This window comes from Schistocerca nitens, chromosome 2 (assembly GCF_023898315.1).
Source record: "Schistocerca nitens isolate TAMUIC-IGC-003100 chromosome 2, iqSchNite1.1, whole genome shotgun sequence".
NCBI lineage: Eukaryota > Metazoa > Arthropoda > Insecta > Orthoptera > Acrididae > Schistocerca > Schistocerca nitens.
The window spans coordinates 180,477,920-180,503,580 of record NC_064615.1 but is presented as its reverse complement, the minus strand read 5'-3'; the positions used below and the strand labels follow the sequence as shown (position 1 = coordinate 180,503,580).

At 41.6% G+C, this 25,661-nt stretch overlaps 1 protein-coding gene across 2 annotated transcripts in view; it reads right to left on the bottom strand.

The window, feature by feature from the left end:
• The window catches only part of LOC126235858 (protein Mpv17-like), a 294,748-nt gene that overhangs the window by 266,245 nt on the left and 2,842 nt on the right, over positions 1–25,661 (bottom strand). The gene's annotated exons all lie outside the window — the stretch shown is intronic.

Genomic DNA, 25,661 nt, shown 5'->3' with positions numbered 1-25,661 from the left:
GCGCGATTTGCGAGTGAAAGTGGGGAGGGGGCCATCAGTTAGTAACAAGGCCGGCCACGGCGTGCCAAACTTCACGCGTGCAGCATGCGCGGGTCGCGAGCGGGCCAAGGTCTACCCTTTCACTTGCATTTGCTCGTTCTTCTCGGAAGTATCCGTACCAGTGCGACATTTCATTTAGCACTGCGGTGCGGCAGTTTTCGGTCGGCACAACTTTCTGAGTTCGGCAGAATCGTGTTGTCAGTGCTGTTTAACCTTCGCTATTTGTTGGTGGTACGAAGGACGTTTACAGGTCCAACGGCTGTTTCCACAAAGAGAGACAGTTTAGTGATCTATCGTCGCAACCGTTTTAAAATAAATGACAGAAGAGAGGGATGGGAATTCAACGATAGGTACCGCATATTTGCTGTCAAACGACATTACAATACCGTCCAGAATAAATTTAAAGATTTAGTTGACGATGAAAGAGGAAAAAATCACAAAGACAGTTGGGTATCATTGTTCTGTACATAAAAAAGCAATTTGTGCTAAATTTGCAGGCCTAGGACTTGTGAAGAATCGATCTTACGAATAGCAAAATTACTGAAATTGCACTCGTTATCCCATTGTCAGTTGCGTCCATTTTCGGTGGAACTGAACGAAGATTATAGAGATATTATGTACACTTTGTTTTACTGCAAGGTACGTTGGTTAAGTCAAGGGGCATGCCTGTTAAGATTTTTCTATTTAAAACTCCCTATTGTTGAGTTTATGAAGGAAAAAGGAGTGCAAGACCAAAATTAGAATATCCAGAATGGATTGCAGACTTCGCATTTTAAGTTGACCTGGAGCACAGATAGTCCCAGTCTTCAAGAAGGGTCGTCGAGCAGATGCGCAAAACTATAGACCTATATCTCTGACATCGATCTGCAAACCCAGAATCTACTCTGTAGGAATCAACATGGATTCCGGAAACAGCGATCGTGTGAGACCCAACTCGCTTTATTTGTTCATGAGACCCAGAAAATATCAGATACAGGCTCCCAGGTAGATGCCATTTTCCTTGACTTCCGGAAGGCGTTCGATAAATTTCCGCACTGTCGCCTGGTAAACAAAGTAAGAGCCTATGGAATATCAGACCAGCTGTGTGGCTGGATTGAAGAGTTTTTAGCAAACAGAACACAGGATGTTTTTCTCAATGGAGAGACGTCTACAGACGTTAAAGTAACCTCTGGCGTGCCACAGGGGAGTGTTATGGGACCATTGCTTTTCACAATATACACTCCTGGAAATTGAAATAAGAACACCGTGAATTCATTGTCCCAGGAAGGGGAAACTTTATTGACACATTCCTGGGGTCAGATACATCACATGATCACACTGACAGAACCACAGGCACATAGACACAGGCAACAGAGCATGCACAATGTCGGCACTAGTACAGTGTATATCCACCTTTCGCAGCAATGCAGGCTGCTATTCTCCCATGGAGACGATCGTAGAGATGCTGGATGTAGTCCTGTGGAACGGCTTGCCATGCCATTTCCACCTGGCGCCTCAGTTGGACCAGCGTTCGTGCTGGACGTGCAGACCGCGTGAGACGACGCTTCATCCAGTCCCAAACATGCTCAATGGGGGACACATCCGGAGATCTTGCTGGCCAGGGTAGTTGACTTACACCTTCTAGAGCACGTTGGGTGGCACGGGATACATGCGGACGTGCATTGTCCTGTTGGAACAGCAAGTTCCCTTGCCGGTCTAGGAATGGTAAAACGATGGGTTCGATGACGGTTTGGATGTACCGTGCACTATTCAGTGTCCCCTCGACGATCACCAGTGGTGTACGGCCAGTGTAGGAGATCGCTCCCCACACCATGATGCCGGGTGTTGGCCCTGTGTGCCTCGGTCGTATGCAGTCCTGATTGTGGCGCTCACCTGCACGGCGCCAAACACGCATACGACCATCATTGGCACCAAGGCAGAAGCGACTCTCATCGCTGAAGACGACACGTCTCCATTCGTCCCTCCATTCACGCCTGTCGCGACACCACTGGAGGCGGGCTGCACGATGTTGGGGCGTGAGCGGAAGACGGCCTAACGGTGTGCGGGACCGTAGCCCAGCTTCATGAAGACGGTTGCGAATGGTCCTCGCCGATACCCCAGGAGCAACAGTGTCCATAATTTGCTGGGAAGTAGCGGTGCGGTCCCCTACGGCACTGCGTAGGATCCTACGGTCTTCGCGTGCATCCGTGCAGGTATACAGGCGCTGGTCCCAAAATGGCGTAAGGCAGTTGAGAGGGATGGATTATGTGGAGAAATGAAAATATTGTTCCTAAAGGATGTATCTACACACTCTAAAGCTTTCAAACATGTAGAATAAAAGATGGATTTAAAAAAAAAATAGTGTGCATTTCTTTTGGAGTGATCCTCGTACTTACAAGCCGGATTTGTATGCTTCAGGTGCTGAACTTGTACGCGGTGAAATGATATGACTGCCAAGAGCGTTTGGCTTGGTTCAAATGGCTCTGAGCACTATGGGACTCAACAGCTTAGGTCATAAGCCCCCTAGAACTTAGAACTACTTAAACCTAACTAACCTAAGGACATCACACACACCCATGCCCGAGGCAGGATTCGAACCTGCGACCGTATCAGTCCCACGGTTCCGGACTGCAGCGCCAGAACCGCTAGACCACCGCGGCCGGCAAGAGCGTTTGAAGATCCACAGTCCTTTCAGCTACACAACTTGACAGATGGTGATTTTTCTTGTCAGTTGAGAACATACCTCTCCCACATCTGGCCCCGGCAAGAATAGAGACATGGCACCGGTCCTACGTATTGTACACCAAGACCTTCACAAGCGCACACACATAATCCAACACTCTCACCGCATCAAACCCCCATTACAAACACCTTTCTCGGGACCCCATAAAGTGGTACGACAAAGAAAGAGATCGCACCCTCAACATTATCGTCAATGGCAAAACTACTGCTGTCTCACCGACTGTTTGAAACCTGCATACCTCTTTCAAGGAGAAATTCCACCGAGGACAACACAGTACAATCCCGACCCAGTTCCAACTGCTTTGTCACCGACAGCTCCCCAAACCGTACATGCGAAGAAGCCCGCACGATGCACAACACGATCGGGTTGACAAGTCCATTTCCCAAAAAGGTTTTTGGACACCGATCCGCTTTCCCGGCGAGGGATGATGTAGCAGACAGAAAACAATTGGCACTATAGTGCAGTGCACGCTGTGTGGTTTATGCGGGTAATTTTGTCAGTCAAAGTACTTCCACGCCATCCGCCAGAGGCGCTGTGTTCTATGACGGTTGCATGCTTACTCTAAGAATAGCTTTTCATTCAGTTGTTAATTAGTTAAGAGTTACATTACATTTGACAGTTGAATTTTCTAATTGGCGATTTTACTTTCATGTAAAACGCCTCTGTCTAGTATTCGTCAGCTAACTCCCTGTGCAACTGAATAAAGAGTTTATTGATTCTGACGTCAATATTCTCGTTCGCTACAACGGCGGCTAATAATACGCATGCAGTAATTTGTTCGGATGGCCACAGACACAAACCCACTCCGACTCTCTGACTAGCACGTTCGTCCACTCTCTTTCACACTTTAAGTTCCGAGAGACTGCCACACCACCATACACTGTGACTGATGAACTCTGGCGTAGATTTGAAGCAACATGGAATGACATAACGGTACCTGTGATGAAAGCTCAGTTACACTCAGTGCTCAGTTGGGCTACAGCCACATGTTGCCGGAGGTGACAGCTGTCTGTAATAAATTTCGTACTTTGAGTAGATAATGTACAGATTTATTCCTAAGTTCTTCTCACTATACTGTACAGCCATAATAACTTAAATTTCTTTATCTGCTACCCCTCCCAGTGTTGCAATTTCAGTGCCCAGCAGCGCAGACACTAACACTGGCTTCACTGTGTTCCCTTAACTACTTCTTTATCCGTATCAATACAAATATAAACTTGTACTAGCACCTGCTTGTGCACGGTGAAACTTTATGACTGCCAGGAGAGTTTGTGGATCCACAGCCCTTGCAGCTACACAACTTGAGAGTTAGTGACTTTATTTGTCGTAACATTGTACAAGCACTCACTATATCCTGACGTACTGATGTGTGCCTCTGAAGAGAAAAAGTGAATTTGTAAACTATGTGGGGTGAATGAGGCACGGGACGTCTTGCTTCCTTATCCTTGTTCAACCTGACAAGGGAACCTCCCCATCGCACCCGCCTCAGATTTAGTTATAAGTTGGCACAGTGGATAGGTCTTGAAAAACTGAACACAGATCAATCGAGAAAACAGGAAGAAGTTGTGTGGAACTACGAAAAAGATAAGCAAAATATACAAAATGAGTAGTCCATGCGCAACATATGCAACATCAAGGAGAACATGAGTTCTGAGCGCCATGGTCCCGTGGTTAACGTGAACAGCTGTGGAACGAGAGGTCCTTGGTTCAAGTCTTCCCTCGAGTAAAACTTTTACTTTCTTTATTTTCGCAAAGTTACGATCTGTACGTTCCTTCATTGACGTCTCTGTTCACTGTAATAAATTTAGTGTCTGTTTTGCGACCGCTGCGCAAAACCGTGCGATTAGTAGACGAAAGGACGTGCCTCTCCAATGGGAACCGAAAACATTTGATCGAAAGGTCATAGATCAACCGATTCCTCCACAGGAAAACACATCTGATATATTCTATACGACACTGGTGACGGCATGTGCGTCACATGACAGGAATATGTTATCGACCCACCTAACTTGTACACTTGGCGAATGGATAAAAAGATTCTTCTACCTTGCCCGATTTAGGTTTTCTTGTGGTTGTGATAATCACTCCCAAAAAAGTGATGAAAACATAAGAGTTTGTCACATAAACTGCAACAAATGAATGCAACAGTTTCACAGTCGCACAGTTTTCCCTGTGCTCTGTCAAATCATATGTTTTTTAACGTTTTTTCTGTTTGTAGACCGTCAAAACCTGCATATGTCCTAGCAAATCTGAACATGTCCTGGAATTTCGGAGAGCGAAGTTGATTATGCATGAGTGCCTGAACTTTGATAATTGTCTGAAAATAAAAAAATTAAACTTTTCACTCGAGGTAAGACTTGAACCAAGAACCTTTTATTCCGCAGCTGCTCACGCTAACCACGGGACCACGGCGCCCATAACGCACTTTATCCTTGATGTTGACTATGTTGCGCATGGACTACTCAGTTTGTATATTTTGCTTATTTTTTTCGTAGTTCCACACAACTTCTTCCTGTTTTCTCGATTGATCTTTGTTCAGTTTTTCAAGGCCTATCCACTGTGTCAACTTATAACTAAATCTGAAGGGGGTGCGATGGGGATGTTCCCTTGTGAGTATGCTACAAGAGCCGCGCGTGATTAGTTGAGGGGTTTGCCGGCACGGTAACTCAGCGTGTTCGGTCAGAGGGTTAGATGGCCCTCTGCAATTAAAAAAAAAACTGAGTTAATGGAACAACGAAGAACTGAAACGGGTGTCTTGCGACGTCCGCACCGCGCAGATGCAACGAACAAAAACGAACAAAATAAGATTAAAAACAAAAAAAGCGGTCTAAGGCGCTGCAGTCATGGGCTGTGCGGCTGGTCCCGGTGGAGGTTCGAGTCCTCCCTCGGGCATGGGTGGGTGTGTTCGTCCTTAGGATAATTTAACTTAAGTAGTGTGTAAGCTTAGGGACTGATGACCTTAGCAGTTAGGTCCCATAAGATTTCATACACATTTGAACATTTTTATACTACAAAATCTTGTAGAGAAAGACAGCTACTACTGCTTGAAATCTATAAAAAGTTTTATTTCTTATTCCCCCAGGGCCACAGGAGTAAGCCAAATTAGTAAAGTTTATGGCTTCCTGCTATCAACGCACCTGGTGCTATAAACGCCGCCATGGCAGTGTGCTTGCTTCCTCCTAGGACACGGGCTCTTTAATAGAGGCGTTACAAACTTTTGCAAACTGTCAGAGTCAGTATAGAAAGTTTACTGTGATCGAAGGTTGGCTAAAATGTTTCTGATCGCTTGAAGCAAGAGCTCTTTCTATGGAATCGCGTTCACTACCATGAAGCACATACCAATTGATATTGGGGAAGGAAATTGGTCGTACCTTTTGAAAGAAGCCCTCCCAGCATTTGGTTGGAGCGATTTAGGGAAATCACAGAAAACATAAATCCGGATGGTCAGACGCAGATTTGAACCGTCGTCCTCCGGAAAGCGAGTCCATTGTGCTAACCTCTGCTCCACCTTGCTGAGTCGAGATATAGAAGCAGCGCTAACCATCCACTAGATAACTAGCCCCTGAACTGCTGATCATACGAAACATATACACACTTGACACTTCATAACAGGTCGGAGGAAGGCAATCAGAAATCCATATCCACTAGAACTTTGACCAGGAACGCAAGGAGGGATTCCCGCAACTTCCTCTCAACAATCATTTCTAGACTATGGAACCATAGCTTTTATTTACACAAAAATCATGATGCAGATTACTGAAGAAAGGAGAAATAGGAAGACTGATACAATGCACGGATACTGAGAGAACGAAGACACACTGAAGGTGAGGACACAGTGACCGCTCGACATCCCGGTGGACCTAATCAACGAAAAGAGGATTTGGAAATACTTAACAGTCGGGAAAAAAGCACTCAAGTTATATAGGTTGTTCGGCAATTCCGGTTACAAACTTGTAGGACTTGTAGAGGGCAGTGGGTACATAACATTTCTAATAGCTACTCATGTTCAGAAACGTAGCGTTTCCGTTTCTATTCCGATATTTAACTCATCCACTTCTGCTTGAGGAATTGAATTAGGGATGACGCAGTACAATTATTAGGTAACAATTCGATAGGAAACGTGACGAAAAACCCATTTATCACTTAACCACATTTGTTTGTATTAACACTTAAACATTATGCATTTACATTATTCAGAAACAAAAAAGAACCCAGCATTCGACACATACGGAATAGTACAGATGCATTGCAACAAACATTGTACCTACGAAACATCTTCTGGTACAAACTCTCCATTCCACCTGGTCTCTCTCAAATTTCTAGTGCAGTGGCCAAAACTCGTGCCAGCAGATCTTCCTCTGTCTCTACAGGAGCCTCGTAAATAAAATTTTGCATACGACCCCACAAGGCGTAGTCTACTTGAATCCAGCGATCGCGGCAGCCACGCGGCTAGGCCACCTCGCCCTATCCACCTTTCACTGTATCATGTGTTCAGTCGTCTCCGAAGCGCAAATAAGTGTGATGGTCTCGCAGCAAGACAGGACGTTAAGTGGGATCAACTGACCGTCTGTCACAGTACATGTCATCTTGCCTACTCTGCTGCACACCAGGACAAGCAGTTCCTTTCTCTTGCCCTCAGCGGGCGTCGACGCATCACACATCTGAATTGAAACCGTCGTAGAACGGAAGCGGTACGTTTCCGGACATGGGTTCCTATTCAAAATATTGTGTACTCACTCCCCTTTACAAATCCTGGAAGTTCGTAACGGGAATTTCTGAACAACCTTTATATATGTTATCCAGTGATAGTAGCAATTAAGGCAGAATGTATCGATCCATAAACTGCTGAGTAACATAACGCTCAACGAGAAACAATACAAATCGCAATGTACGTGTTGAAGCTGAAGGAAACTTAATTCTTCTTAGTTTGTGTCTTTGCACGGCAGCATTTAAATTGGATCCATCTATAGAAAAACAGCCATTTCCAGAAGCGACAAATAGGCAACAGCTACTAGACAATATTTAAGAGTATCCATGCTAGATGCTGCTCTGGAAATGGTATAAAATGCGGCTGCCTGTAGCCCACCAGAGTATGTTCAACTTGCTAGTCAGTATTCATGTATCCACCCTTAACACAGCACGGTGTCAAGGAAAACAATTAAAGTTACCAGTATAAGAAATACAGTAGCTGCAAGACATCATACCAGATGGCCGACGAAAGTATTTGGAATCTACGTAACTATCAAACTCAGGGCGTCCTAAATCTTGTGTTAAAGATTTGTATGCACCCCCAAAACATACTTTGGAATGAATAGATTACTTGTGTACTACACCAGAAGTTCCGCTTTCCTAAATATGCAAATTTAGAGAAATCTCATGATCAGAGCTGTGAAAACTTTTTTACTACCTGAAATAGGTGTTATGTACCCGACCCGTCTTTTCCTGAAGCTTTCTAATATGAGAGACATTAAGTCACGTCTTTCATTGAAGTGGGCTCTTTGCTTTTATGGGACACGCAGAAGCGACATGCTTTGTTTTGTCTTCTTTTTCAGCAGTATAAACGATTCAACGAGACGCCGGTTCATGTTAAAGCCACGACGACGCTCGCAGTTGTTCCTTCAAATTCTTCATCGTGTCCCTGGTGCAAGTACCAACTCTACTTTACAAATACCTGGCTCCAAATTCTATCAAGAAATATTGTTCAGATAACTTGATTTTGTTTTCCAGAAGGCACTTGTAACAGTAAGCTTCACGTTATCGCTTCCACTGCGTAAGCTATGCGCTCACAACCACGAACAACAATGGTGCTATACTTTCAGTTAAAAACTGAACTCCAACTGAACAGGCCACGAAGGCTTCAGCCAACACCCAATAAAATGAGACCAAAAGTGCCAGAAATGTTTGTTGGTTGACATACCAAAATTCATTGCAATTTCTTTGAAAAGTGCAGCCGCTATTAACGAAATACTGGATTAGACAGTTGTTAACATACTAAGCTTTGCTAAACTATCTTATGAAGAAACACTAGAGACTTCATTTAACAATTATAATCAATGTATTGTTAATGGGAGGTGCATCAACAATAAATAATTCGAAATTGTGGCCGATGTAATCTCCAAATAAGTGACGAAAATTGTGGGCGTAGCTTCACTAACACGGTTCTTGTAGTAAACATCCGCCATAACTCTATCTCCTCATCACTTTCCTTCATTTGTCGTTCTCCCTCCAGAATGCCTTCTGACCAAATACATACTGTTCGGCATGTTCCACAAACATCTTTTAATTCTTGGTGACACCACTAAATCTTTCCGAATAGGTATCCAAAACCCAATAGGTTGCATAGTTCCATAAATTTAAAGCTAACATTCAGAAAAAAATATTCAGGAGAAATAAAAATACTCAGCAGAGAAAATATTCAGAAGTAAAGGTGCTGATTACGATAGAAAAGTTCCTCATGTCCATCTGAGATCCTTATCAAACTTTAATTTATTTTTGAGTTCAATATTGTGCAGATGTCAGCCTTAGCTATGCATGTCTCATTTCGTATCATAATATCGAACAAGCTATTTTGAAGGATTTGTGAAAGCATTACACATGTAGAATGACCTTACAATATTACGCGCCTTTTTTTGTGATGATCTAAGATGAAACATGGAAGCAGCCTAGCATTCTACGGGTAAATTTCGACATCTTCTGAATGACTGCAGGTATTGTGAGCCCACTGCTGTAAGCCCTTTTAAAACAGTATTAGCTTTCTCTAAGCTTACCGATCCTTACGAATTACGAAGCGAATCAAAGACAGCTCATTAATAGTCGCTGTTCCACCGAAAGAAACGAGCCTCGAAAAATATCCTACAAATGCCAGTGATCCGTAGGATACTTGCTGAGTGACAAAGGACTGTGAATAATACCTTGAGAGAAGTATATGTCCGGGCATTCCCCATAACGTGACAGTCCGCTAGTTCTTCTTCTTCTTCGCTGCTGAAAAACCCATCTGTTGTATGCCCTGTCCACTTTTCTTTTGCTTCGACATTTTTGAATTTTAGTGTTTAGTGGTATCATCCTTCGTCCAATATTTCTCGATGATCTGTCTGTGATGTGCAACCCCTTTATTTAGGCACCTAAATATATTCACGTTCAATTCCCTCTTACTTCTTCCGCCAATTCCTCTAACTGAAATTAACTGAGTCGCCAGTTTCACTATAAAAGGGTCACCCAGTGAGACAAGGATAATTTCTTAAAGAGAAAACAACATGTCCCTTTGACAGTCTCCAAGACCCAGCATCCGTTCAGAAGACGGGTGAATTACAGGGATATCAACGCAGGAAGATTGACAACAATAAATAAAATTAGACGAACAACTTTTCGGCTCACTTACTTGTATATGTATCACACACAAAGATTATAGCACATATTGAAGAACAAACAGCAGCACTAAGTATCTGAAAACACTTAATGGAGAAAAGAGTGACTTTTAAAATGGACACGCGAAGATAAATTAATAGTGAAGGTGCTTCGTTAAACTTCGTTAATAACGTCTCCATACTTTCACACGCTTTGAAACATAAGGTTTAACTTAGACACTCCGAGTACCTCGTGCAAGCTATTTACTGAAACTGAAAACGACGTGTCCTCCAGTTTTCTACCGAACGGAATTCCTTCATCTCACCAGTAAATAAACTATAACGAGTTTCCTTCGGCACTTTACCTTCCACTGCGAATACTGCGTCCGTCCGCCTTACGCTGCTGCAAGTACACCTGCCGACCTCTTCCTTCGTGCCGATTCTATCGCCTCTCGCCAAATAGTCCGCACTCACACTTGCAGCCACCAATACCTGCCGAACGCTGACTGCTCGCACTCCCCCCCCCCCCCCCCCCCACCTTGCCCCTGCAATCAGACGCATCTCTCGACTTCTTACTCTATTAATTGGTTCTCTCGACAGAATCCATAAGACCGAGCTACCATTGGTCATTCGGCGAATGTGTTGCCTCCCACTGTCGTGTTAGGTCTACCCAGATGAATTTCCGTAACAGCTGTCTGGAAAACTACAGGTATCATGTAACAAAAGGAAAGCAACACCTCGGAGCTATAAGCCGACATCCTTCTGGCGTTTACAAATGGTCTCAGAGTTCCCGGAGCCACAACGGTTCCAATACTACTCCAGGTTTCGCACAGGTTTCGTAGCCTGTGGACGGGTTTAGTTTGCTGCGTCCAGCGATTCCCATGCTTTTTAGCTGAGCGCGAAGTTACGCCTTCTGGCTTCGCTAAGTAGCACACTTGTTTCACCAGCCTCTAGCCGAGGAGGTCGGTGAACGCCGAGTTGCAACTGCAATCCACAGCAGGTTACCCCATGAGCGTTTAACCCAAGAATGATAGACAATGAGGTAAGTATTTCGATAAAGGCACCCCTAAATGTACTACCACAAGTCTTATGTGCAAATTTTTCATTTTTCCTATCATTTTATCTTAGAAATCGAACCCACACAATAGCGTGCAAAACATTGTGATGCTTTTCGAAATGTTCAAATGTGTGTGAATTCCTAAGGGACCAAACTGCTGAGGTCATCGGTCCCAAGAATTACACACTACTTAAACTAACTTACGCTAAGAACTACACTCACGCCCACACAGGCGCTAACTCCATGGGGCCTGATGGGGCCCGAGCCCCCTCAAAAATTCGTTTGGTGGTGGGGGGGGGGGGAGCCTCCCAATAATTTAAGAAAATTATTAGTTATATTAAGCTTTGTAAAATCACAAAATTAAGTTGGAATTTTTTTATTTTCCTTGCGGCGACATTAGGACAGGAGTAGAAGCGCGTGGAACACTCCGCCTCGCGTCGCCTGGATGCTTCGAGACACTACGACGCCGTGGCTATATAAAGCCCACCCTGCTGTCGCAGTCATTCAGTGTGGATAGTTTCGTTCAGTGCATGCTACAGACGTGTTTAGTGTTCCGACTTTAGTGTCTAGTGGACTATTTTATATGACTATATTTTATTCGTTTACTTTAGTCTCTTAGTGTATTGTGAATTAAACTTGCGATGGATAAATTTTTTACCAAAAAGGTGCACTTGGAAGTTGATGATACTGCAAGTCAACCTCCAACAATTATTGTGTCAATTGCTTCGACGCCTTCCTGCGAGAACCGTTCACAGCCGAAACCTGGACAATCCGATAAGGGGAGATCATTTCACAAGCCTTGTTGATCAAATATACATGGCTAGAATATGAAGCATCTATCGAAAAAAATTTTTGCAAAACCTGCAAAGAGGCAGATGCTAAAAATCTACTACAATTTTCTTCAAAAAAAGAAGATGCATTTACTTCCGTAGGGTTTCCTAACTGGAAAAGGCTTTGAAAAAATTCCGTCTTCATGAAAATACGTTTACGCATAAAGAAGGTGTTCTGAAACTAAATCCTATCACTAACCGAAGTGTGGCCTCCAAACTGAATTAACAGTTAGATAGTGATATGAAAAAGGGCCGTTTAGCTCTCGAGACTATTTTACTACCGTGCAATTTCTATGCCGACAAGGACCGCCAATTAAAGGGCACGAAGATGCAAACTCAATTTTTTTTCAATTGTTGGAACACCGAAAGAATGACATACTTGAGTTTAAAGATTGGTTAGGGCGTTCGGGGTATAAGTGGACGTCCCACGATATTCAAAACGAGCTCATCGATCTACTAGGAAAATCTGTGTTGAGAAAGGTATTGGCTTCAGTCAAGAAAACTGAACATTTTTCTGTTATGGTTGACGAAACAAGTGATTCTTCGATTCACGAACAAGTGTCATTTTGTATTCGTACTGTCGATGATTCCTTAATCATCAACAAAGACTTTATTGGCTATATGCGACTCCCAACACTGATCACAAACTCTGTTTAGTATTTTAAAAGAGGGTTTTGCTCGTATTGATTTGTCAATGGATAACTGCTCACAGTTTAAACTTGGCAGTTGTAGACAGTCTCCGCCATCTTACATCTATGAAGGATATTATGGCCTTAGCCAAGGACTTAATAAACACTGTAAGGGAATCCAACAAGAGGATGGGACTTTTCAGAAGTGAGAGCGCCACCAATCAACTTGGTCAACGACCCCTTTGTCCGACTCGATGGATTATGCGAGCTTCTAGTATCTTGAGAATACTGAAAAACTTTGAAGAACTTCTAGAGTTTTTTGAAACATTTTCTGCAGAGGACAAAACAGAGGCAGGTTACAAATGTGCAGGCTACCTTGAGTATATCTTACAATTCAAGACTTATTTCTTTTTACATCTTTATTGCCATGCAATGGACCCAGTAGAAGATGTCAATGAAAAAGTTTAATGCCCTCATCTAAGTGTTGCTGATCTGGAAAAAAAAAACATACGAGGGCTTGATTTGTACATTGAATGGAAGGCGTGATAGTTTTGAACACTTTCGAGTATTATGTTTAAAAGAAAAACCTTCACAAGTTGATGATCCTTCGCTTCCTCGGAATCGAAGTATACCAAAGAAGTATGAAAACAACGAAGCCAGCTCACCGCACACTTTCCAAACACCAAAGGAATACCACAAAGCTATTTACATTGAAGTTTATGAAACGGTGCAATCTTGCATTACTGAGCGGTTTGCTTCAACTGGACCCACACAGGTCATTGCAGTTGAACAAGAGTGCTTGCTTTTAATAAACAGAGGTGAAACAAATTTGGAAAAATCAGCTGAGTTTTTCAGAAATGACCTAGAAACTGAGAGACTGCGCTTGCACTTGAACAAGTTAGCCGATATCGATAATAAAAAAACAACTGGTCTTAAGAAACATGCGTGATGTAAGAAAGTACATTACACAAGAGCCTGCAGTTGGAGAAATGTTACGGGAAGTATTGAAGTGCATTAAGCTTCTCCAAGTAGTTCCAATCACGACAGCAACGCCAGAACGGTCATTTAGCGCCATTAGACGTCTGAAGTCATATTTCTGATCAACAATGGGACAGAAGCGATTGAACAACTTGGCCGTTCTTCATGCCACCGAGATGTTTTGGATGAATTGGATATCCGACCAGTCATCAACGACTTCATATTCAGTAATCCAGTCAGACGGTTGACATTTGCACCTTTCTAAAGACACTCTAGTCCTAATATTGACATTTAGAGCAATATTAAAAATTTTTGTAAAATGGAGAATGAAATACATACATAACGTTAAATTTTCAGTTTCGAAATATTAGTACTAGTTCAGCACTGTATTACTATATTACTACAGTACTGTATTAGTTACTTTCAAATATATATTTTCAGGGTGTAAGACGCAATTAAAACCCACTATTTACATACTTTTTGACTGAAAGTATTAGTCACACTGTATTAACTTTATTAACTGTATTTAAGCATTAACTTTAAGATATTGTTTTTATTTAATGAACGCTGAGCCTTATTCAAAGTAAGCTTAAATTAGCTATTTCATTTATTAATCAATATTTTACGTTTTATTCTTTTAATGATAGTTTAGGATTTATTTAACTATAATTTCAGTCTTTTCAGAGCTGTATATTCACTTCCCTGTAATAGTTATAAGCATGATTATTACTGTAAATTAAATTAGCTTTTTACGAAAATATAGTGCGTGTTTATGTTTTGTCTCTTTTATCAATGCAAAAAAACGTGTCAAGCTTGTCGAGTTTCCCAGAGTGTCGAGTTACGAGAGTCCAGTTTTCGGGGTTCTAATGTTGATCATATGACTCTAAAATGCTTAAAAAACTTTGAAATTCACTATTTTTCATCTAAAATTTAGAAAATTTCCCGGGGTAAGACCCCCAGTATGCCCCCACCCCCCAATATTTTTTATAAGTGGGCGCCGCTGCACACCCATGCCCGGAGGACTCGAACCTCCTGCGGGAGAAGCCGCGCAATCCGTGACATGGCGCCTGAAACCGCGTGGCCACTCCTCACAGCTATGATGCTTTTAAGCACTCTTTCGTGGATTACTTTAGAGCGCCTTTACTAACTGAAACAACTCATCCGCGTGTATCTGTTGTGAACCTCCATTAAAGACTAAATCTGCTTGCTGAAAAGCTACTCGAAAAAAGGTTTCTGCTTTTGGAAGAAGTGCTCTATGTGAGCTATTCCAAAATATCTTGAGCAGTTAGCTAACACATCAGATTGCCTTCTACTTCTCGCCTTCTCTTCTGAGGTCAAATAAGATTCTATAGGGAGGGGAGTTCAAGGTCGACGATATTTTGACGTCAGATGGAAGAAAATATAGGATAGTCTTCTGCAGTCAAGGTCGCTTTTTTTTTTTTTTAATTTCACCTCACAATGACCGGTTTCGACAGAATCGTCCTGCATCGTCGGATCTTCGGAAAATTCTTATTAACGTGCATACATGCCACCACTACAACGAGAACGGTTTCATGGCATGTATGCATGTTAACAAGAATTTTCCGAAGATCCGTTGACGACAGCCAGGTTCTGATGAAACCAGTCATCGTGAAACAAAATAAAATACCTAGCGATCCTGACCGCAGAGGATTGTCCTATTCACCAATGACAGATCGTTACTTACGAACATGTGCAACCAATGTGGAAGAAAAGAACTGCATGGCAAAGTTAAGACACATCTTGCACGTAGGTGACAGAAATATCATAAGAAATCTCGATAAGTTGATCATGGATAACTTAAAAAATAAAAACAGATGCTCTAGACATCATAATTCATTTGCCTACATGAAGACTTCTGTAATAATGGGTACCTTGGCACTATAGTATTTTGACAGAAATATTAGCTAGTAAATATATTCATGCGGAAATATTATCATAAAATTCTCCTCGTATAGCTGCATGGAGTACAATATACAAATATAGCAAGAGCTGGCACTGCCTACAGGAGGAGCAACTACTGAAACTAAGTTTTGAAAATAGCCACAACTCGCATTTATTATTTTCTGCTTGCCGGTTTCGCTCTTCAAATGAAGAAGAGCATCATCAGAATAAACAGTTTAAAGTTGCCTAACAGCACTAATTATAATTCATCTTTGGTGCTGTCAATGTCATCTCTTACTACTGTACTTTCAACCTAAGTTTAAGAGTACTATAGTACAGGGAGTTTAATATTTAGTGCCATCAACCAACTTTAAACTGTATTTTCTGATGATGCTCTTGTTCATTTGAAGAGCAAAACTGGTAAATAAAAAAATACTAAGTGCGACTTGTAGCTGTTTTCAAAAACGAAGTATAAATATGTTAAGCCAAAATCAAATTCTTCAAATTTTTAGGTCAGCGACCATGCAACCCAGTCAGATATTTCCTACATTGTTACGTTCACTCTCTCTTTTAGGATAGGAATTTTTCAGAAATATTTTTGCATTAGCACGATAAAATGCAGACTCCTGAAATGTAATTGCATGTGTACACAATTGCTGCAGTTTTAGCTTCTTTAATTGTGTTACTTGTCTTAGTTCATGAATTTACTAGGATAAAAAATTGTAATAACTGGACTCATTTTCTCTCCCATGCTTCCAAAGGAAAGCTTTTCCCCGTAAGTTTATACTCCCTTAGGTTGACATTTCCGTTTATCAATCTCAGCCAACGATGGTACATCGTTGGTATTAATGAAACAACCCGTAAGCCTAATATCTCTGAGTTAAACACATGAATGTTTCGTTGGATATTAGTGCATTATGATAAGTATTTGGCAACCAGTCGATACCTAAATGTGGGTGATAAGGGATTAAACAGTAAGGTAACCTGGCTGCAATTGCTATTCCTGTGTAACTCAACATTGCAAGGATATATTCCGAGATTCGAGGTACGTTCGCTTTCAGACTTGCTACAATATCACACGTGCACATAGTGCGATTGTTTCATATTACTTATATATTTTCCTAATAGCTTGTGCGTAAGCTAATGTTAATTATTGCCGGAACTTATGAGACAGGCTCTGAAATAATGTGTAGGCAACAAAAATGTTCAATGTATGCCACTAGTACTGTGTATTTAACGACTCGCCATAAGTGAGCACACCTTAAATTCACAGTCATCTTTTATTGTAACACAAGATAGCTATGTTAATTGTTTAACAACAGCCTGCGAACAGGCGGTAATGAAAAATCTCATGCTTTTACGGAGGTCTAAAATACTAAGTTAGATGAGTGCAGCTACTCTATACGTACTGTTCTGTGACTTATTTATTAAAAAGTATAGAACTGCTTTTGCGTAAATAAGTTAGAAATGGGAAGTACTCAATGATTTTCCATTAATACAGTGTCTACTAGCGTAAATTGAGTCATCGAATATATGTGTTCACTGGAGTGCTATAACGTTAATGTGGCGAGATAGTTACACCAAAAATTATGAAAAAGAGGGTCGGATATTTGTTCAGAAACAGCCATTGTGTTTGCAGCGTTAAATGTGTCGTGCTAACATAAATTCCTGCTGCAAGCATTTCGTTTTGCATATTCATGGTTTCCTCAAACACCATACCAATTCTGAGACTTGCTTAACAATGAGAAGGTCTGATCATTCCATGAACGCTAACACATAATTATGAGCGAAACTGCAAGTCATCCACGCCGATAGCAGTTCATATACAAGTTGATTGATTACTATAGGTTCAGAACGAAAATGGCGAGTCGAGGACAGTGAAAGGAGCAAGTAATCCCAATAAACATACGCCGACTTCCCGGTTGCGTCTTCCTTCATTTCTTGCATCACAACCCAATCGATTGTTCGGATGATGTTCCTTATGATGAAAGGTACATACATGAATGCACACCGGAACACTTTCTGTTTGGGTATGCGTACCACGAATCTTCGACAAGTGCATGGTCGTGGCTCGCCAATACCATGGCTTCCCAGAAAGCTTCGATGTATTCTAGTCCTGTTGATAGCGTCCATGAACACTGGGAACGCATTGTGAGTGATTGTCAACGTACTCGGAACATGCCTGGGAGTTTTGAACATCTGCTGCCGAAACACGACACTAGAAATTGCGTGGATTGTTTTGGGGAGAACTGTTTCAAACTTGGCTCAAACAGCAACGATTGTGGGTTTCCATTATAGTTGCAGCAAATGTCGTAAAAGAACAAATATAAGGAAAACACATGGTTTGGTATTTCTAAACTGACAATGCAGTAGGAGACGTACTGAAGCCCTCCTTCACATTAACGATGGTCATGTGGAACGCTTGCCGTAATATGTTTTCCCTCAATTGCATATTTGCAGTTTGGATCCTCGGGGACTCTGTTATAAATAGTTAATGTACTCAGTTGTAATACATCGTATCGGGGAAACCATTTGTTTTCAGACCAATGTTTATTAGATTATTTGCGTGTCTGGTAATTTGTTAAGAACGCTTGCAAGCGATATGTATCGGACGCGCGAATGTCACGAAGCAAGATATCTGTTTTGTTTGCAGCAATGACACACAATCTGCGGCAATGAATCTCGCTTCGAGCGACAGCAGTGACACATGAGAAGTGGTAAAGAATGTTTATTTTCAGTGGTCTCGTACAAGACACTAGAAATTTCGTGTATTGTTTTGGGGAGAACTGTGTCAAACATGACTCAAAGAGTAGCGATTGTGGGTTTTCATTACAGTTGTATTGTAGCAAATGTAGGAAAGGAACTAATATAAGGAAAAACACATGGTTTGATCATTCTAAACTGACAATGCAGCAGATCATCATATTGGTTTCCTTCTGGATTAAAGATTACATACTGGAAAGCATAGCATCGGAAACTGGACTGTTTTTGCTGTTGCCAAAGCTATAAGAGAATCGCTGTAAACAAAACCGACATCTTTCTCCGCGACATTCGTATGTTCGATATATATAGCTTTTAAGTGTTCTTGGAAATTACTGCTTGTTTTAGCGTCCTTTACTCGCCCCCTTTCGTTTGTAACTGTAATAGTCAAACGCTCTATGTAAAGAAAAGTTCTTTTTGAGACTGATGCAACGTACCTCCAAATGTAATGTTCGATACGATTTCATAAATTCGAATGGCATAGCTTTGCTCATGATTAGAAAGTCTTCAAATCACCTCCAAAATATTTGGTAGTACCCTTTCGCAGTAATACTATTTCGTGAGAGGAATAGGAAGAAGGCTAGTAAGATGCCCCAAATTTGTTTTTAATTTTTATTTAAGTAGGACAATACCCGAAACACAGCTTTGCCGCCAGTGTCGGAAACGTAGGTAGGCGTTATCGCAATAATATCACTTCCTTATTCTGAAACTTTGTGAGAATGTACAGATATGAATTGGCGAAGTACAATGATAACTTTTCCTCAATAATAAACGCTCCCAGTGTGTTTCTCTGTCACATTCACATGGTAAAGCACCTGCTTCTATCTTTTGTGCCTCTCTCCATTACTTGAGTTCTATCATGTTCCTCGTTCTCTACCTCTTATATCCCTTCTCTCACGTCAACTACAGCCAGTGCCATCATTTTAGATCTGACTGTAATCTACATCTTTGCTGATCTACTTTTCATTAATATTAACAATAAACAGTATTTGATAGCTACTACTTTTTTCCGCTATTTATGTTATAATATTACTTCTGTATGTTCATCCCATTTTAGTTTTAAGCCTTTTTACAAGATACCTGTCGTCATCAACACAATGTGATATGCCAGGTTAGATGTAAGAGTGGCCTGGTGGCCCTAGTCTTGCCACGAAAAATAAATCAATAAATAAAAAAGAGTAAACGTAACAAAGAGGTATTGTGATGTTAAAAACAATATGAGGAACCTAGTATCAAAGTGGGACACACGCCACCTTGATCGAAAATTAGTTACAAGTTGATTCTAGTACAATTTTTCATGACCTATTTGATTCTGAACGTAGTTTGTGTCAAAAACGACTAGCCAGAATTTGTTTTAGCGTCTGAAATGTGAAGTTTGTATCATAATCAGGCACATGTTATATTACTTTTTTCAATTGCGGACATAAACTTTACAGCTAATCAGGAAGCTTCAATATCATAATATTCAATATGGCGACGAATGTGTTGATGATACAGCTGTTGAACCCGCGTCCTACGCTATTTTCTTTAATTTTGCTCATTTTTATTATCAAAAGGAAGTTTACATGGAACATATCATAAACGAAACTCCATATGGCAAAGGCAGAAAACGTGAGAGGGCCAAACTCAAACTTCCATTTTTTCGGAACTGAGCATGAACCAAACCATGTTACAAAAGCTGACATGCTGATGATTTTAAAAAAATTTACTGTACAATGCTGCAATTTTATAGTGTTGAAGGAATTATTTGTGTTAGTTGTAATCACACTGTCAACAGTTAAAATATCTAACTTCATACTTAATTAAAAATGTATAATCTAGAAAAATTCCCCCCTTTCAGTTTCCTCCTCCCCCATCCATCTCCTCACCGCATCTGCTCCTCCCCCTCTCTCTATCTCCCCCCACTCTCTCTGTCCATCTTATGCTCTTCTTTTTCTCTGTTCATTTCCTTTTCCCCCCTGACTGCGCATCACCTCCTCGCCACATGTCCTCTGTCCACCTCTTCACCTCTGTCTCTCTGTCCAGTTTCCCCACTTTGCTTCTCCGTCCTTCTCCTCCTCTCTCTGTCCATATCCTCCTCTTGCTATTTTGTCCATTTCCCCCTCCCTCCCTCTCTTTCTACCCACCTCCTCCCCCACTAGCTGTGTCCATCTTCTTCTTCACTCTAATATCTCCACGCTACTACCTCCCACCTCAATTGAAGGTTGCTGGTTCTTAACCCCACAGTATTTCTTTGGAGATAGTAAGTAGTATGTGTGCCAAGTTTGGCTGAAATCGATTCAGTGGCTTAGGTAGAGCTTTTTATTCATGGCTTTGACCGTTTACGCACATGTCACATATTTCATACATATTTGCACACATAGTTCACCTGTACGTCCGGCGAATTTTGGCTTGAAGTTCTGTTCTGACGCAGCTCAATATTTATGACATCACATCTCATGGACTATGTGTCGTACAATGATATAATTTTGTAGGTACATTCAGCAGCATATGTGGATACTATCTGCGAAATTTGTTGCGAATAGAGTTAGTACCAAAGAAATAACAAAACGTCATGCATGATGCGGCAGATTTCACGCGTCTCAGTTGTTTACGATCTCAAATAAACTGAACTACACGTCGTACGATGATATAATTTTGCAGGTACATGGTATATATGAAACCTGTCAGCAAAATGTGTCGCGAATACAGTTATTACTAAAGAAGTAATCATTAAAACGTAATGCCTGACGCTGCAGCTTTACTGCTTGAACAGAGAGAATGCAATATGCGATAAACTTTTTTCTTTCATCATTTTGTGAGGGTTGCAAGCGAGAAAAAGTTTCGTAAAAGTTTGAAATCATGTGCTAAGTGTTCTCTTTCTCAAATACCGGACGAATAAAATCTGGGTAGTAGCGTGTCATGGGCTTCACTTCTTTTTCACCTCCACCCCTATGATAGGCAGTTGGTTCTTATCCCCACAGAAATTGTCTGCAGACAGTAGAGAATATGTGTACCAAGTTTGGTTCAAATCGTACCAGTGGTTTTAGGAGGAGATGTGAAACATACGTACATAGATACACCATCAATACCTTCTTCATCGGCCAATTCAGTCACTTAGTGACTCTCTGAGTCAGAGTGCAACATAGGATCCCAAATGGCTCTGAGCACTATGGGACTTAACATCTGTGGTCATCAGTCCCCTAGAACTTAGAACTACTTAAACCTAACTAACCTAAGGACATCACACACATCTATGCCCGAGGCAGGATTCGAACCTGCGACCGTAGCGGTCACGCGGTTCCAGACTGAAGCGCCTAGAACCGCACGGCCACACCGGCCGGCAACAAAGGATCCCAGATGTTTCTTCCATTTCTGACGATCTTGAGATTCTCATTGCCAATTCAAGTCGCCTGTTTCAAGTCTCTTTCCCATCTGTCCGGTGGTCCTCCTCTTGATCTTTTTTGGTAAATTGAGTTACAATCTAGTACTTGTTTGGCTATCTGCAATCTTTTATTCGAACGTCATGAAGAGACCACTGCCATTTTAAGGTACTCACTCTTTCTGTTATATCACTGACCTTTGTTGTATGTCTTATATCAACTGCTATCTTTCTGTTTTCTCTTTTGTAGCCCAACATTGGTCTTTCCACTTGCCTTTGGGTTATTATCAGTTTCCATACAACAAATTCACTTAATGGCCATATCTCACACCCATAAGTTATACTGGAAATATATATTGGTCAAAAACTATTATCTTCAGTTCAGTTGACATCTTAGACTTCAAAACTGAAGAGTATCTTCCACAGATACATACATAGGTTTTTATAAAATGTATGGATTACAGAAACGTGTTTATGGAAATATTGTAAGTTTATGTACAAGCTCGCAGATGGTTAGGAGAGTGGGAAAACGCAGAATGTAAAGGCTAATGTAGTCTGTTGTACAGAACCCATCGTGTACAAGTGTACAAGCTTGGGGTCAAATGGTTCAAATGGCTCTGAGCACTATGGGACTTACATCTATGGTCATCAGTCCCATAGAACTTAGAACTACTTAAACCTAACTAACCTAAGGACAGTACACAACACCCAGTCATCACGTACAAGCTCTCTCTCTCTCTCTCTCGCGCGCGCGCGTGCGTGCGTGCGCGGGTGTGTGTGTGTGTGTGTGTGTGTGTGTGTGTGTGTGTGTGTGTGTGTGTGTCACTGTCTCAGTCTTATAGAGGTCTTTAATAATAATAATTATCTTACCTTTTCAACGGAGTGTTCACTTATGGTATTAAGAAAAATGACATTCAGAAAGCTCTGGAATGTATGGCTCTGAGCACTATGGGACTCAACTGCTGAGGTCATCAGTCCCCTAGAACTTAGAACTACTTAAACCTAACTAACCTAAGGACATCACACACATCCATGCCCGATGCAGGATTCGAACCTGCGACCGTAGGGGTCGCGCGGTTCCAGACTGTAGCGACTAGAACCGCTCGGCCACTCCGGCCGGCCTCTGGAATGTATCGGAGATTCCAGAATAGGCAGTTCAGTTATACAGTAAGCTTTTGAAAATGGACTGAAAACAGTCTCAACGGCAATAAAACATTTATTTACAATTGTTACCGGTTTCCGTCAGACTGTGACCATCTTCAGACCATTTACAACATGATCATAGGCGGCGGCGGTGAACGAAACATGTGTCGTGACCCTACGGACGTCAAATGCAGTTTTTGATTGATATGCTGAAGCGCTGTTGTGACGAGAGAACTTCTGTTTGGACTATGGATGTCGGTCAACATCCAAGTTCTTAGACAGAAAACTCATGCTCCAATAAGGCAAAGATTTGGCCTGAAGGTCATTATGGTCTGCATATGTCCCTGCGACATTTTTAAAGGATGCTTCTCAGTGTTTCGTTGAAATGTTCTAGCGAAACTGGGAAGTCCCAAAACCGGATAGCTAGAAGGAGACTGGATACAAATAGTCTTAGCATCTTGTGCCGGTGAGACTTACCACAGGTATTATCCCTCGGACTAATTCCCACAGACTCATTATAAGAGTTGGGACCATTCGTCTCAGCACATCCTTACCATAAAGAGAACACCCATGTACCATCTAGGTCCTATAACATACCATTGCTTGCAAATATCATTTTCTCATAATGAGGTGTAAAATTTTTGGGCTTTTCCTTACAGCAGGAGACACTGTGTCCTACCTACTGCATTGTGAAGAATGTGGCACTCACAAAGAATGATTATTTCTCGCCGTAATGTTCTTTCACAAAATCATGCAGATTGAAGGTGTAAACATGTCCAAGAATCTGTTTAGCTGGTGATAATGGCATCCAAATTCCTTTCATACTAGTGTTTATACTGCAGTGCCATTCTCTGCCAGGATCGCTGAGAAAGTCTAACTGTTTGGGAAGTGCCCTTGAAATTACTGTGACGTCCTCTTTAACATTTGCATATGGCAGAGCAATATACACTATATGATCAAAAGTATCAGGACATTCCTATGTAATGCAGATTTGAACACTAGATGTCACGAGAGGCGTAACTGTCACAATAAAAGAAGACAAGGAGTATTGTGTTGCCAGTAGAGAAACTGTAGCAGTAGAATGAATCGATTATGTCAACTCATGACTTCAAATATGGAAACAAATCCGTCAGGGATATTTCAACCCATGAAAAGCTGCGTGTGTCGCCTGTTGGAGATGCCACTGTGAAGTGAAAACGAGAAACCAAGACTAGGCAGACTTAATGTACTGAAGGAAAGAAGCCGTTTAGTATTGTGGAGGGTGGTTGTAAAAATTGCATGAAATCAGTGGAAGGAATCACTCGTGAGTTCCAAAATGCTACCAGCAGTCCAGCTGGCGCGATTACTGTGCGTAGGGAGTTAAAAATAATGGGGTACAATGGGCGAACAGCTTCTCATAAGCCATACATTTCTTTAGTCAACAGTAATCAGCTTTTGAGATGGTGTAAAGAATGGCATCTCTGGACAGTGGATGACTGGAAATGAGTGAATTGGAGTGAAGAATCACGCTATACCCTGTGATAATCCATGGACTGGGGGGAACTTTATCTGCCATCACATTACCAACAGTGAAGTAAGGAAGAGGTGATTTTATGGCATGGGTGTGTTTTTCATGGTTAGGATGTGATCCGGTACAGGAACAGTTCAGAGATGATGACTGATTGTGCATCCTGGCATAAGGCATCAGTGTTTGGCAATGGCTGGTAAACAATAACATTCTTGAAATGGGCTGATCTGCAAAGAATCCCGACCTAAGCCCAATGGAGCAGCCTTGAGCGACTTCATCCCAGGTCTCAGCATCGAACATGTGAGGTAACAGAGGAGTTTTGGCGCCCTGAAGTTCAGAGTTGGGGGCCACTGCCCCGGGCCGCTCGGCAAGTCGCAGCTCTTTAGCAACCGCGTGATGCCGCACAACGGCCAGACAGCATGGCTGGGAATTCGATGGTGACGCTGTGTTGATGAGGGACGTATGCCGGGAGTGCCAAAGATGGTGGACTTTGTGAAACCTTAATGGCAGACATTTCACAGTTTGTATAGAAATTAATAGTAGCCAGAGGAATCATGATACCCTAAAAAGAAAAATGTACATTATCATTATTTGCACAACGATTCTGAAGGTGTAATCAGATTTTCAATATCTGTATTAGATAAAGTGTAGTATCTGACTGTAAATTGTATGCGTAAAGACCAGTAACGAATTTCCGAAATCTAAACGGTTCATCCGATTTTGTTGATTGACATGTCTTTAGAAAGCTATTAGTGTAAACCTAAATTGGTATGAGTTACAGGCATGTAACGTGAATAGTACATGAAGTTATTGGAGGTCAAAGTGGCCGATTATTATTAACCGCGTGAGGCCATAAGTACTCCACAGTTACACGAAAAAACGGTAGCAGCATGCTTATAAACATATTTATTCGTCTCTATCTTTGTTTATATCCGATATATACTATTCATGAAGAAATTGGTTAAATATTTACTGTGTTTTAGAAAGCACGGAGCCATTAGGCTACTGTCCTACCTTTTGTTTCTATTCCTTTGCTATGTGTTTATTTGATCTTTTTATGTATTTAAAAATGTGTGTTAGAGCGTTTTTATGTTCCAGCCGAAGGAATATTTATTTAATTTCAAGTTATTTAAATGTAAATCCAGTATTTCATTATGTGTTTTCATATGTTTGTGAGTGTGCGTTGGCTTGGAGACATGGCGGGAGCGCTCAAGCCAATCAAAGTGCTCGTTAATGGAGAGACGGATAGACAGGGGAGTACTGAATGAGGGACAGTCGCACAGGACACGAGAGGGTGCTGGAAGAGGAGGAGCGACGGGCAGTCGTGGGAAAGACTTGGAGGGTGGAGCAGTTTGCGCGTGATCGCGAGAGATAGAAATATTTCGTAGTG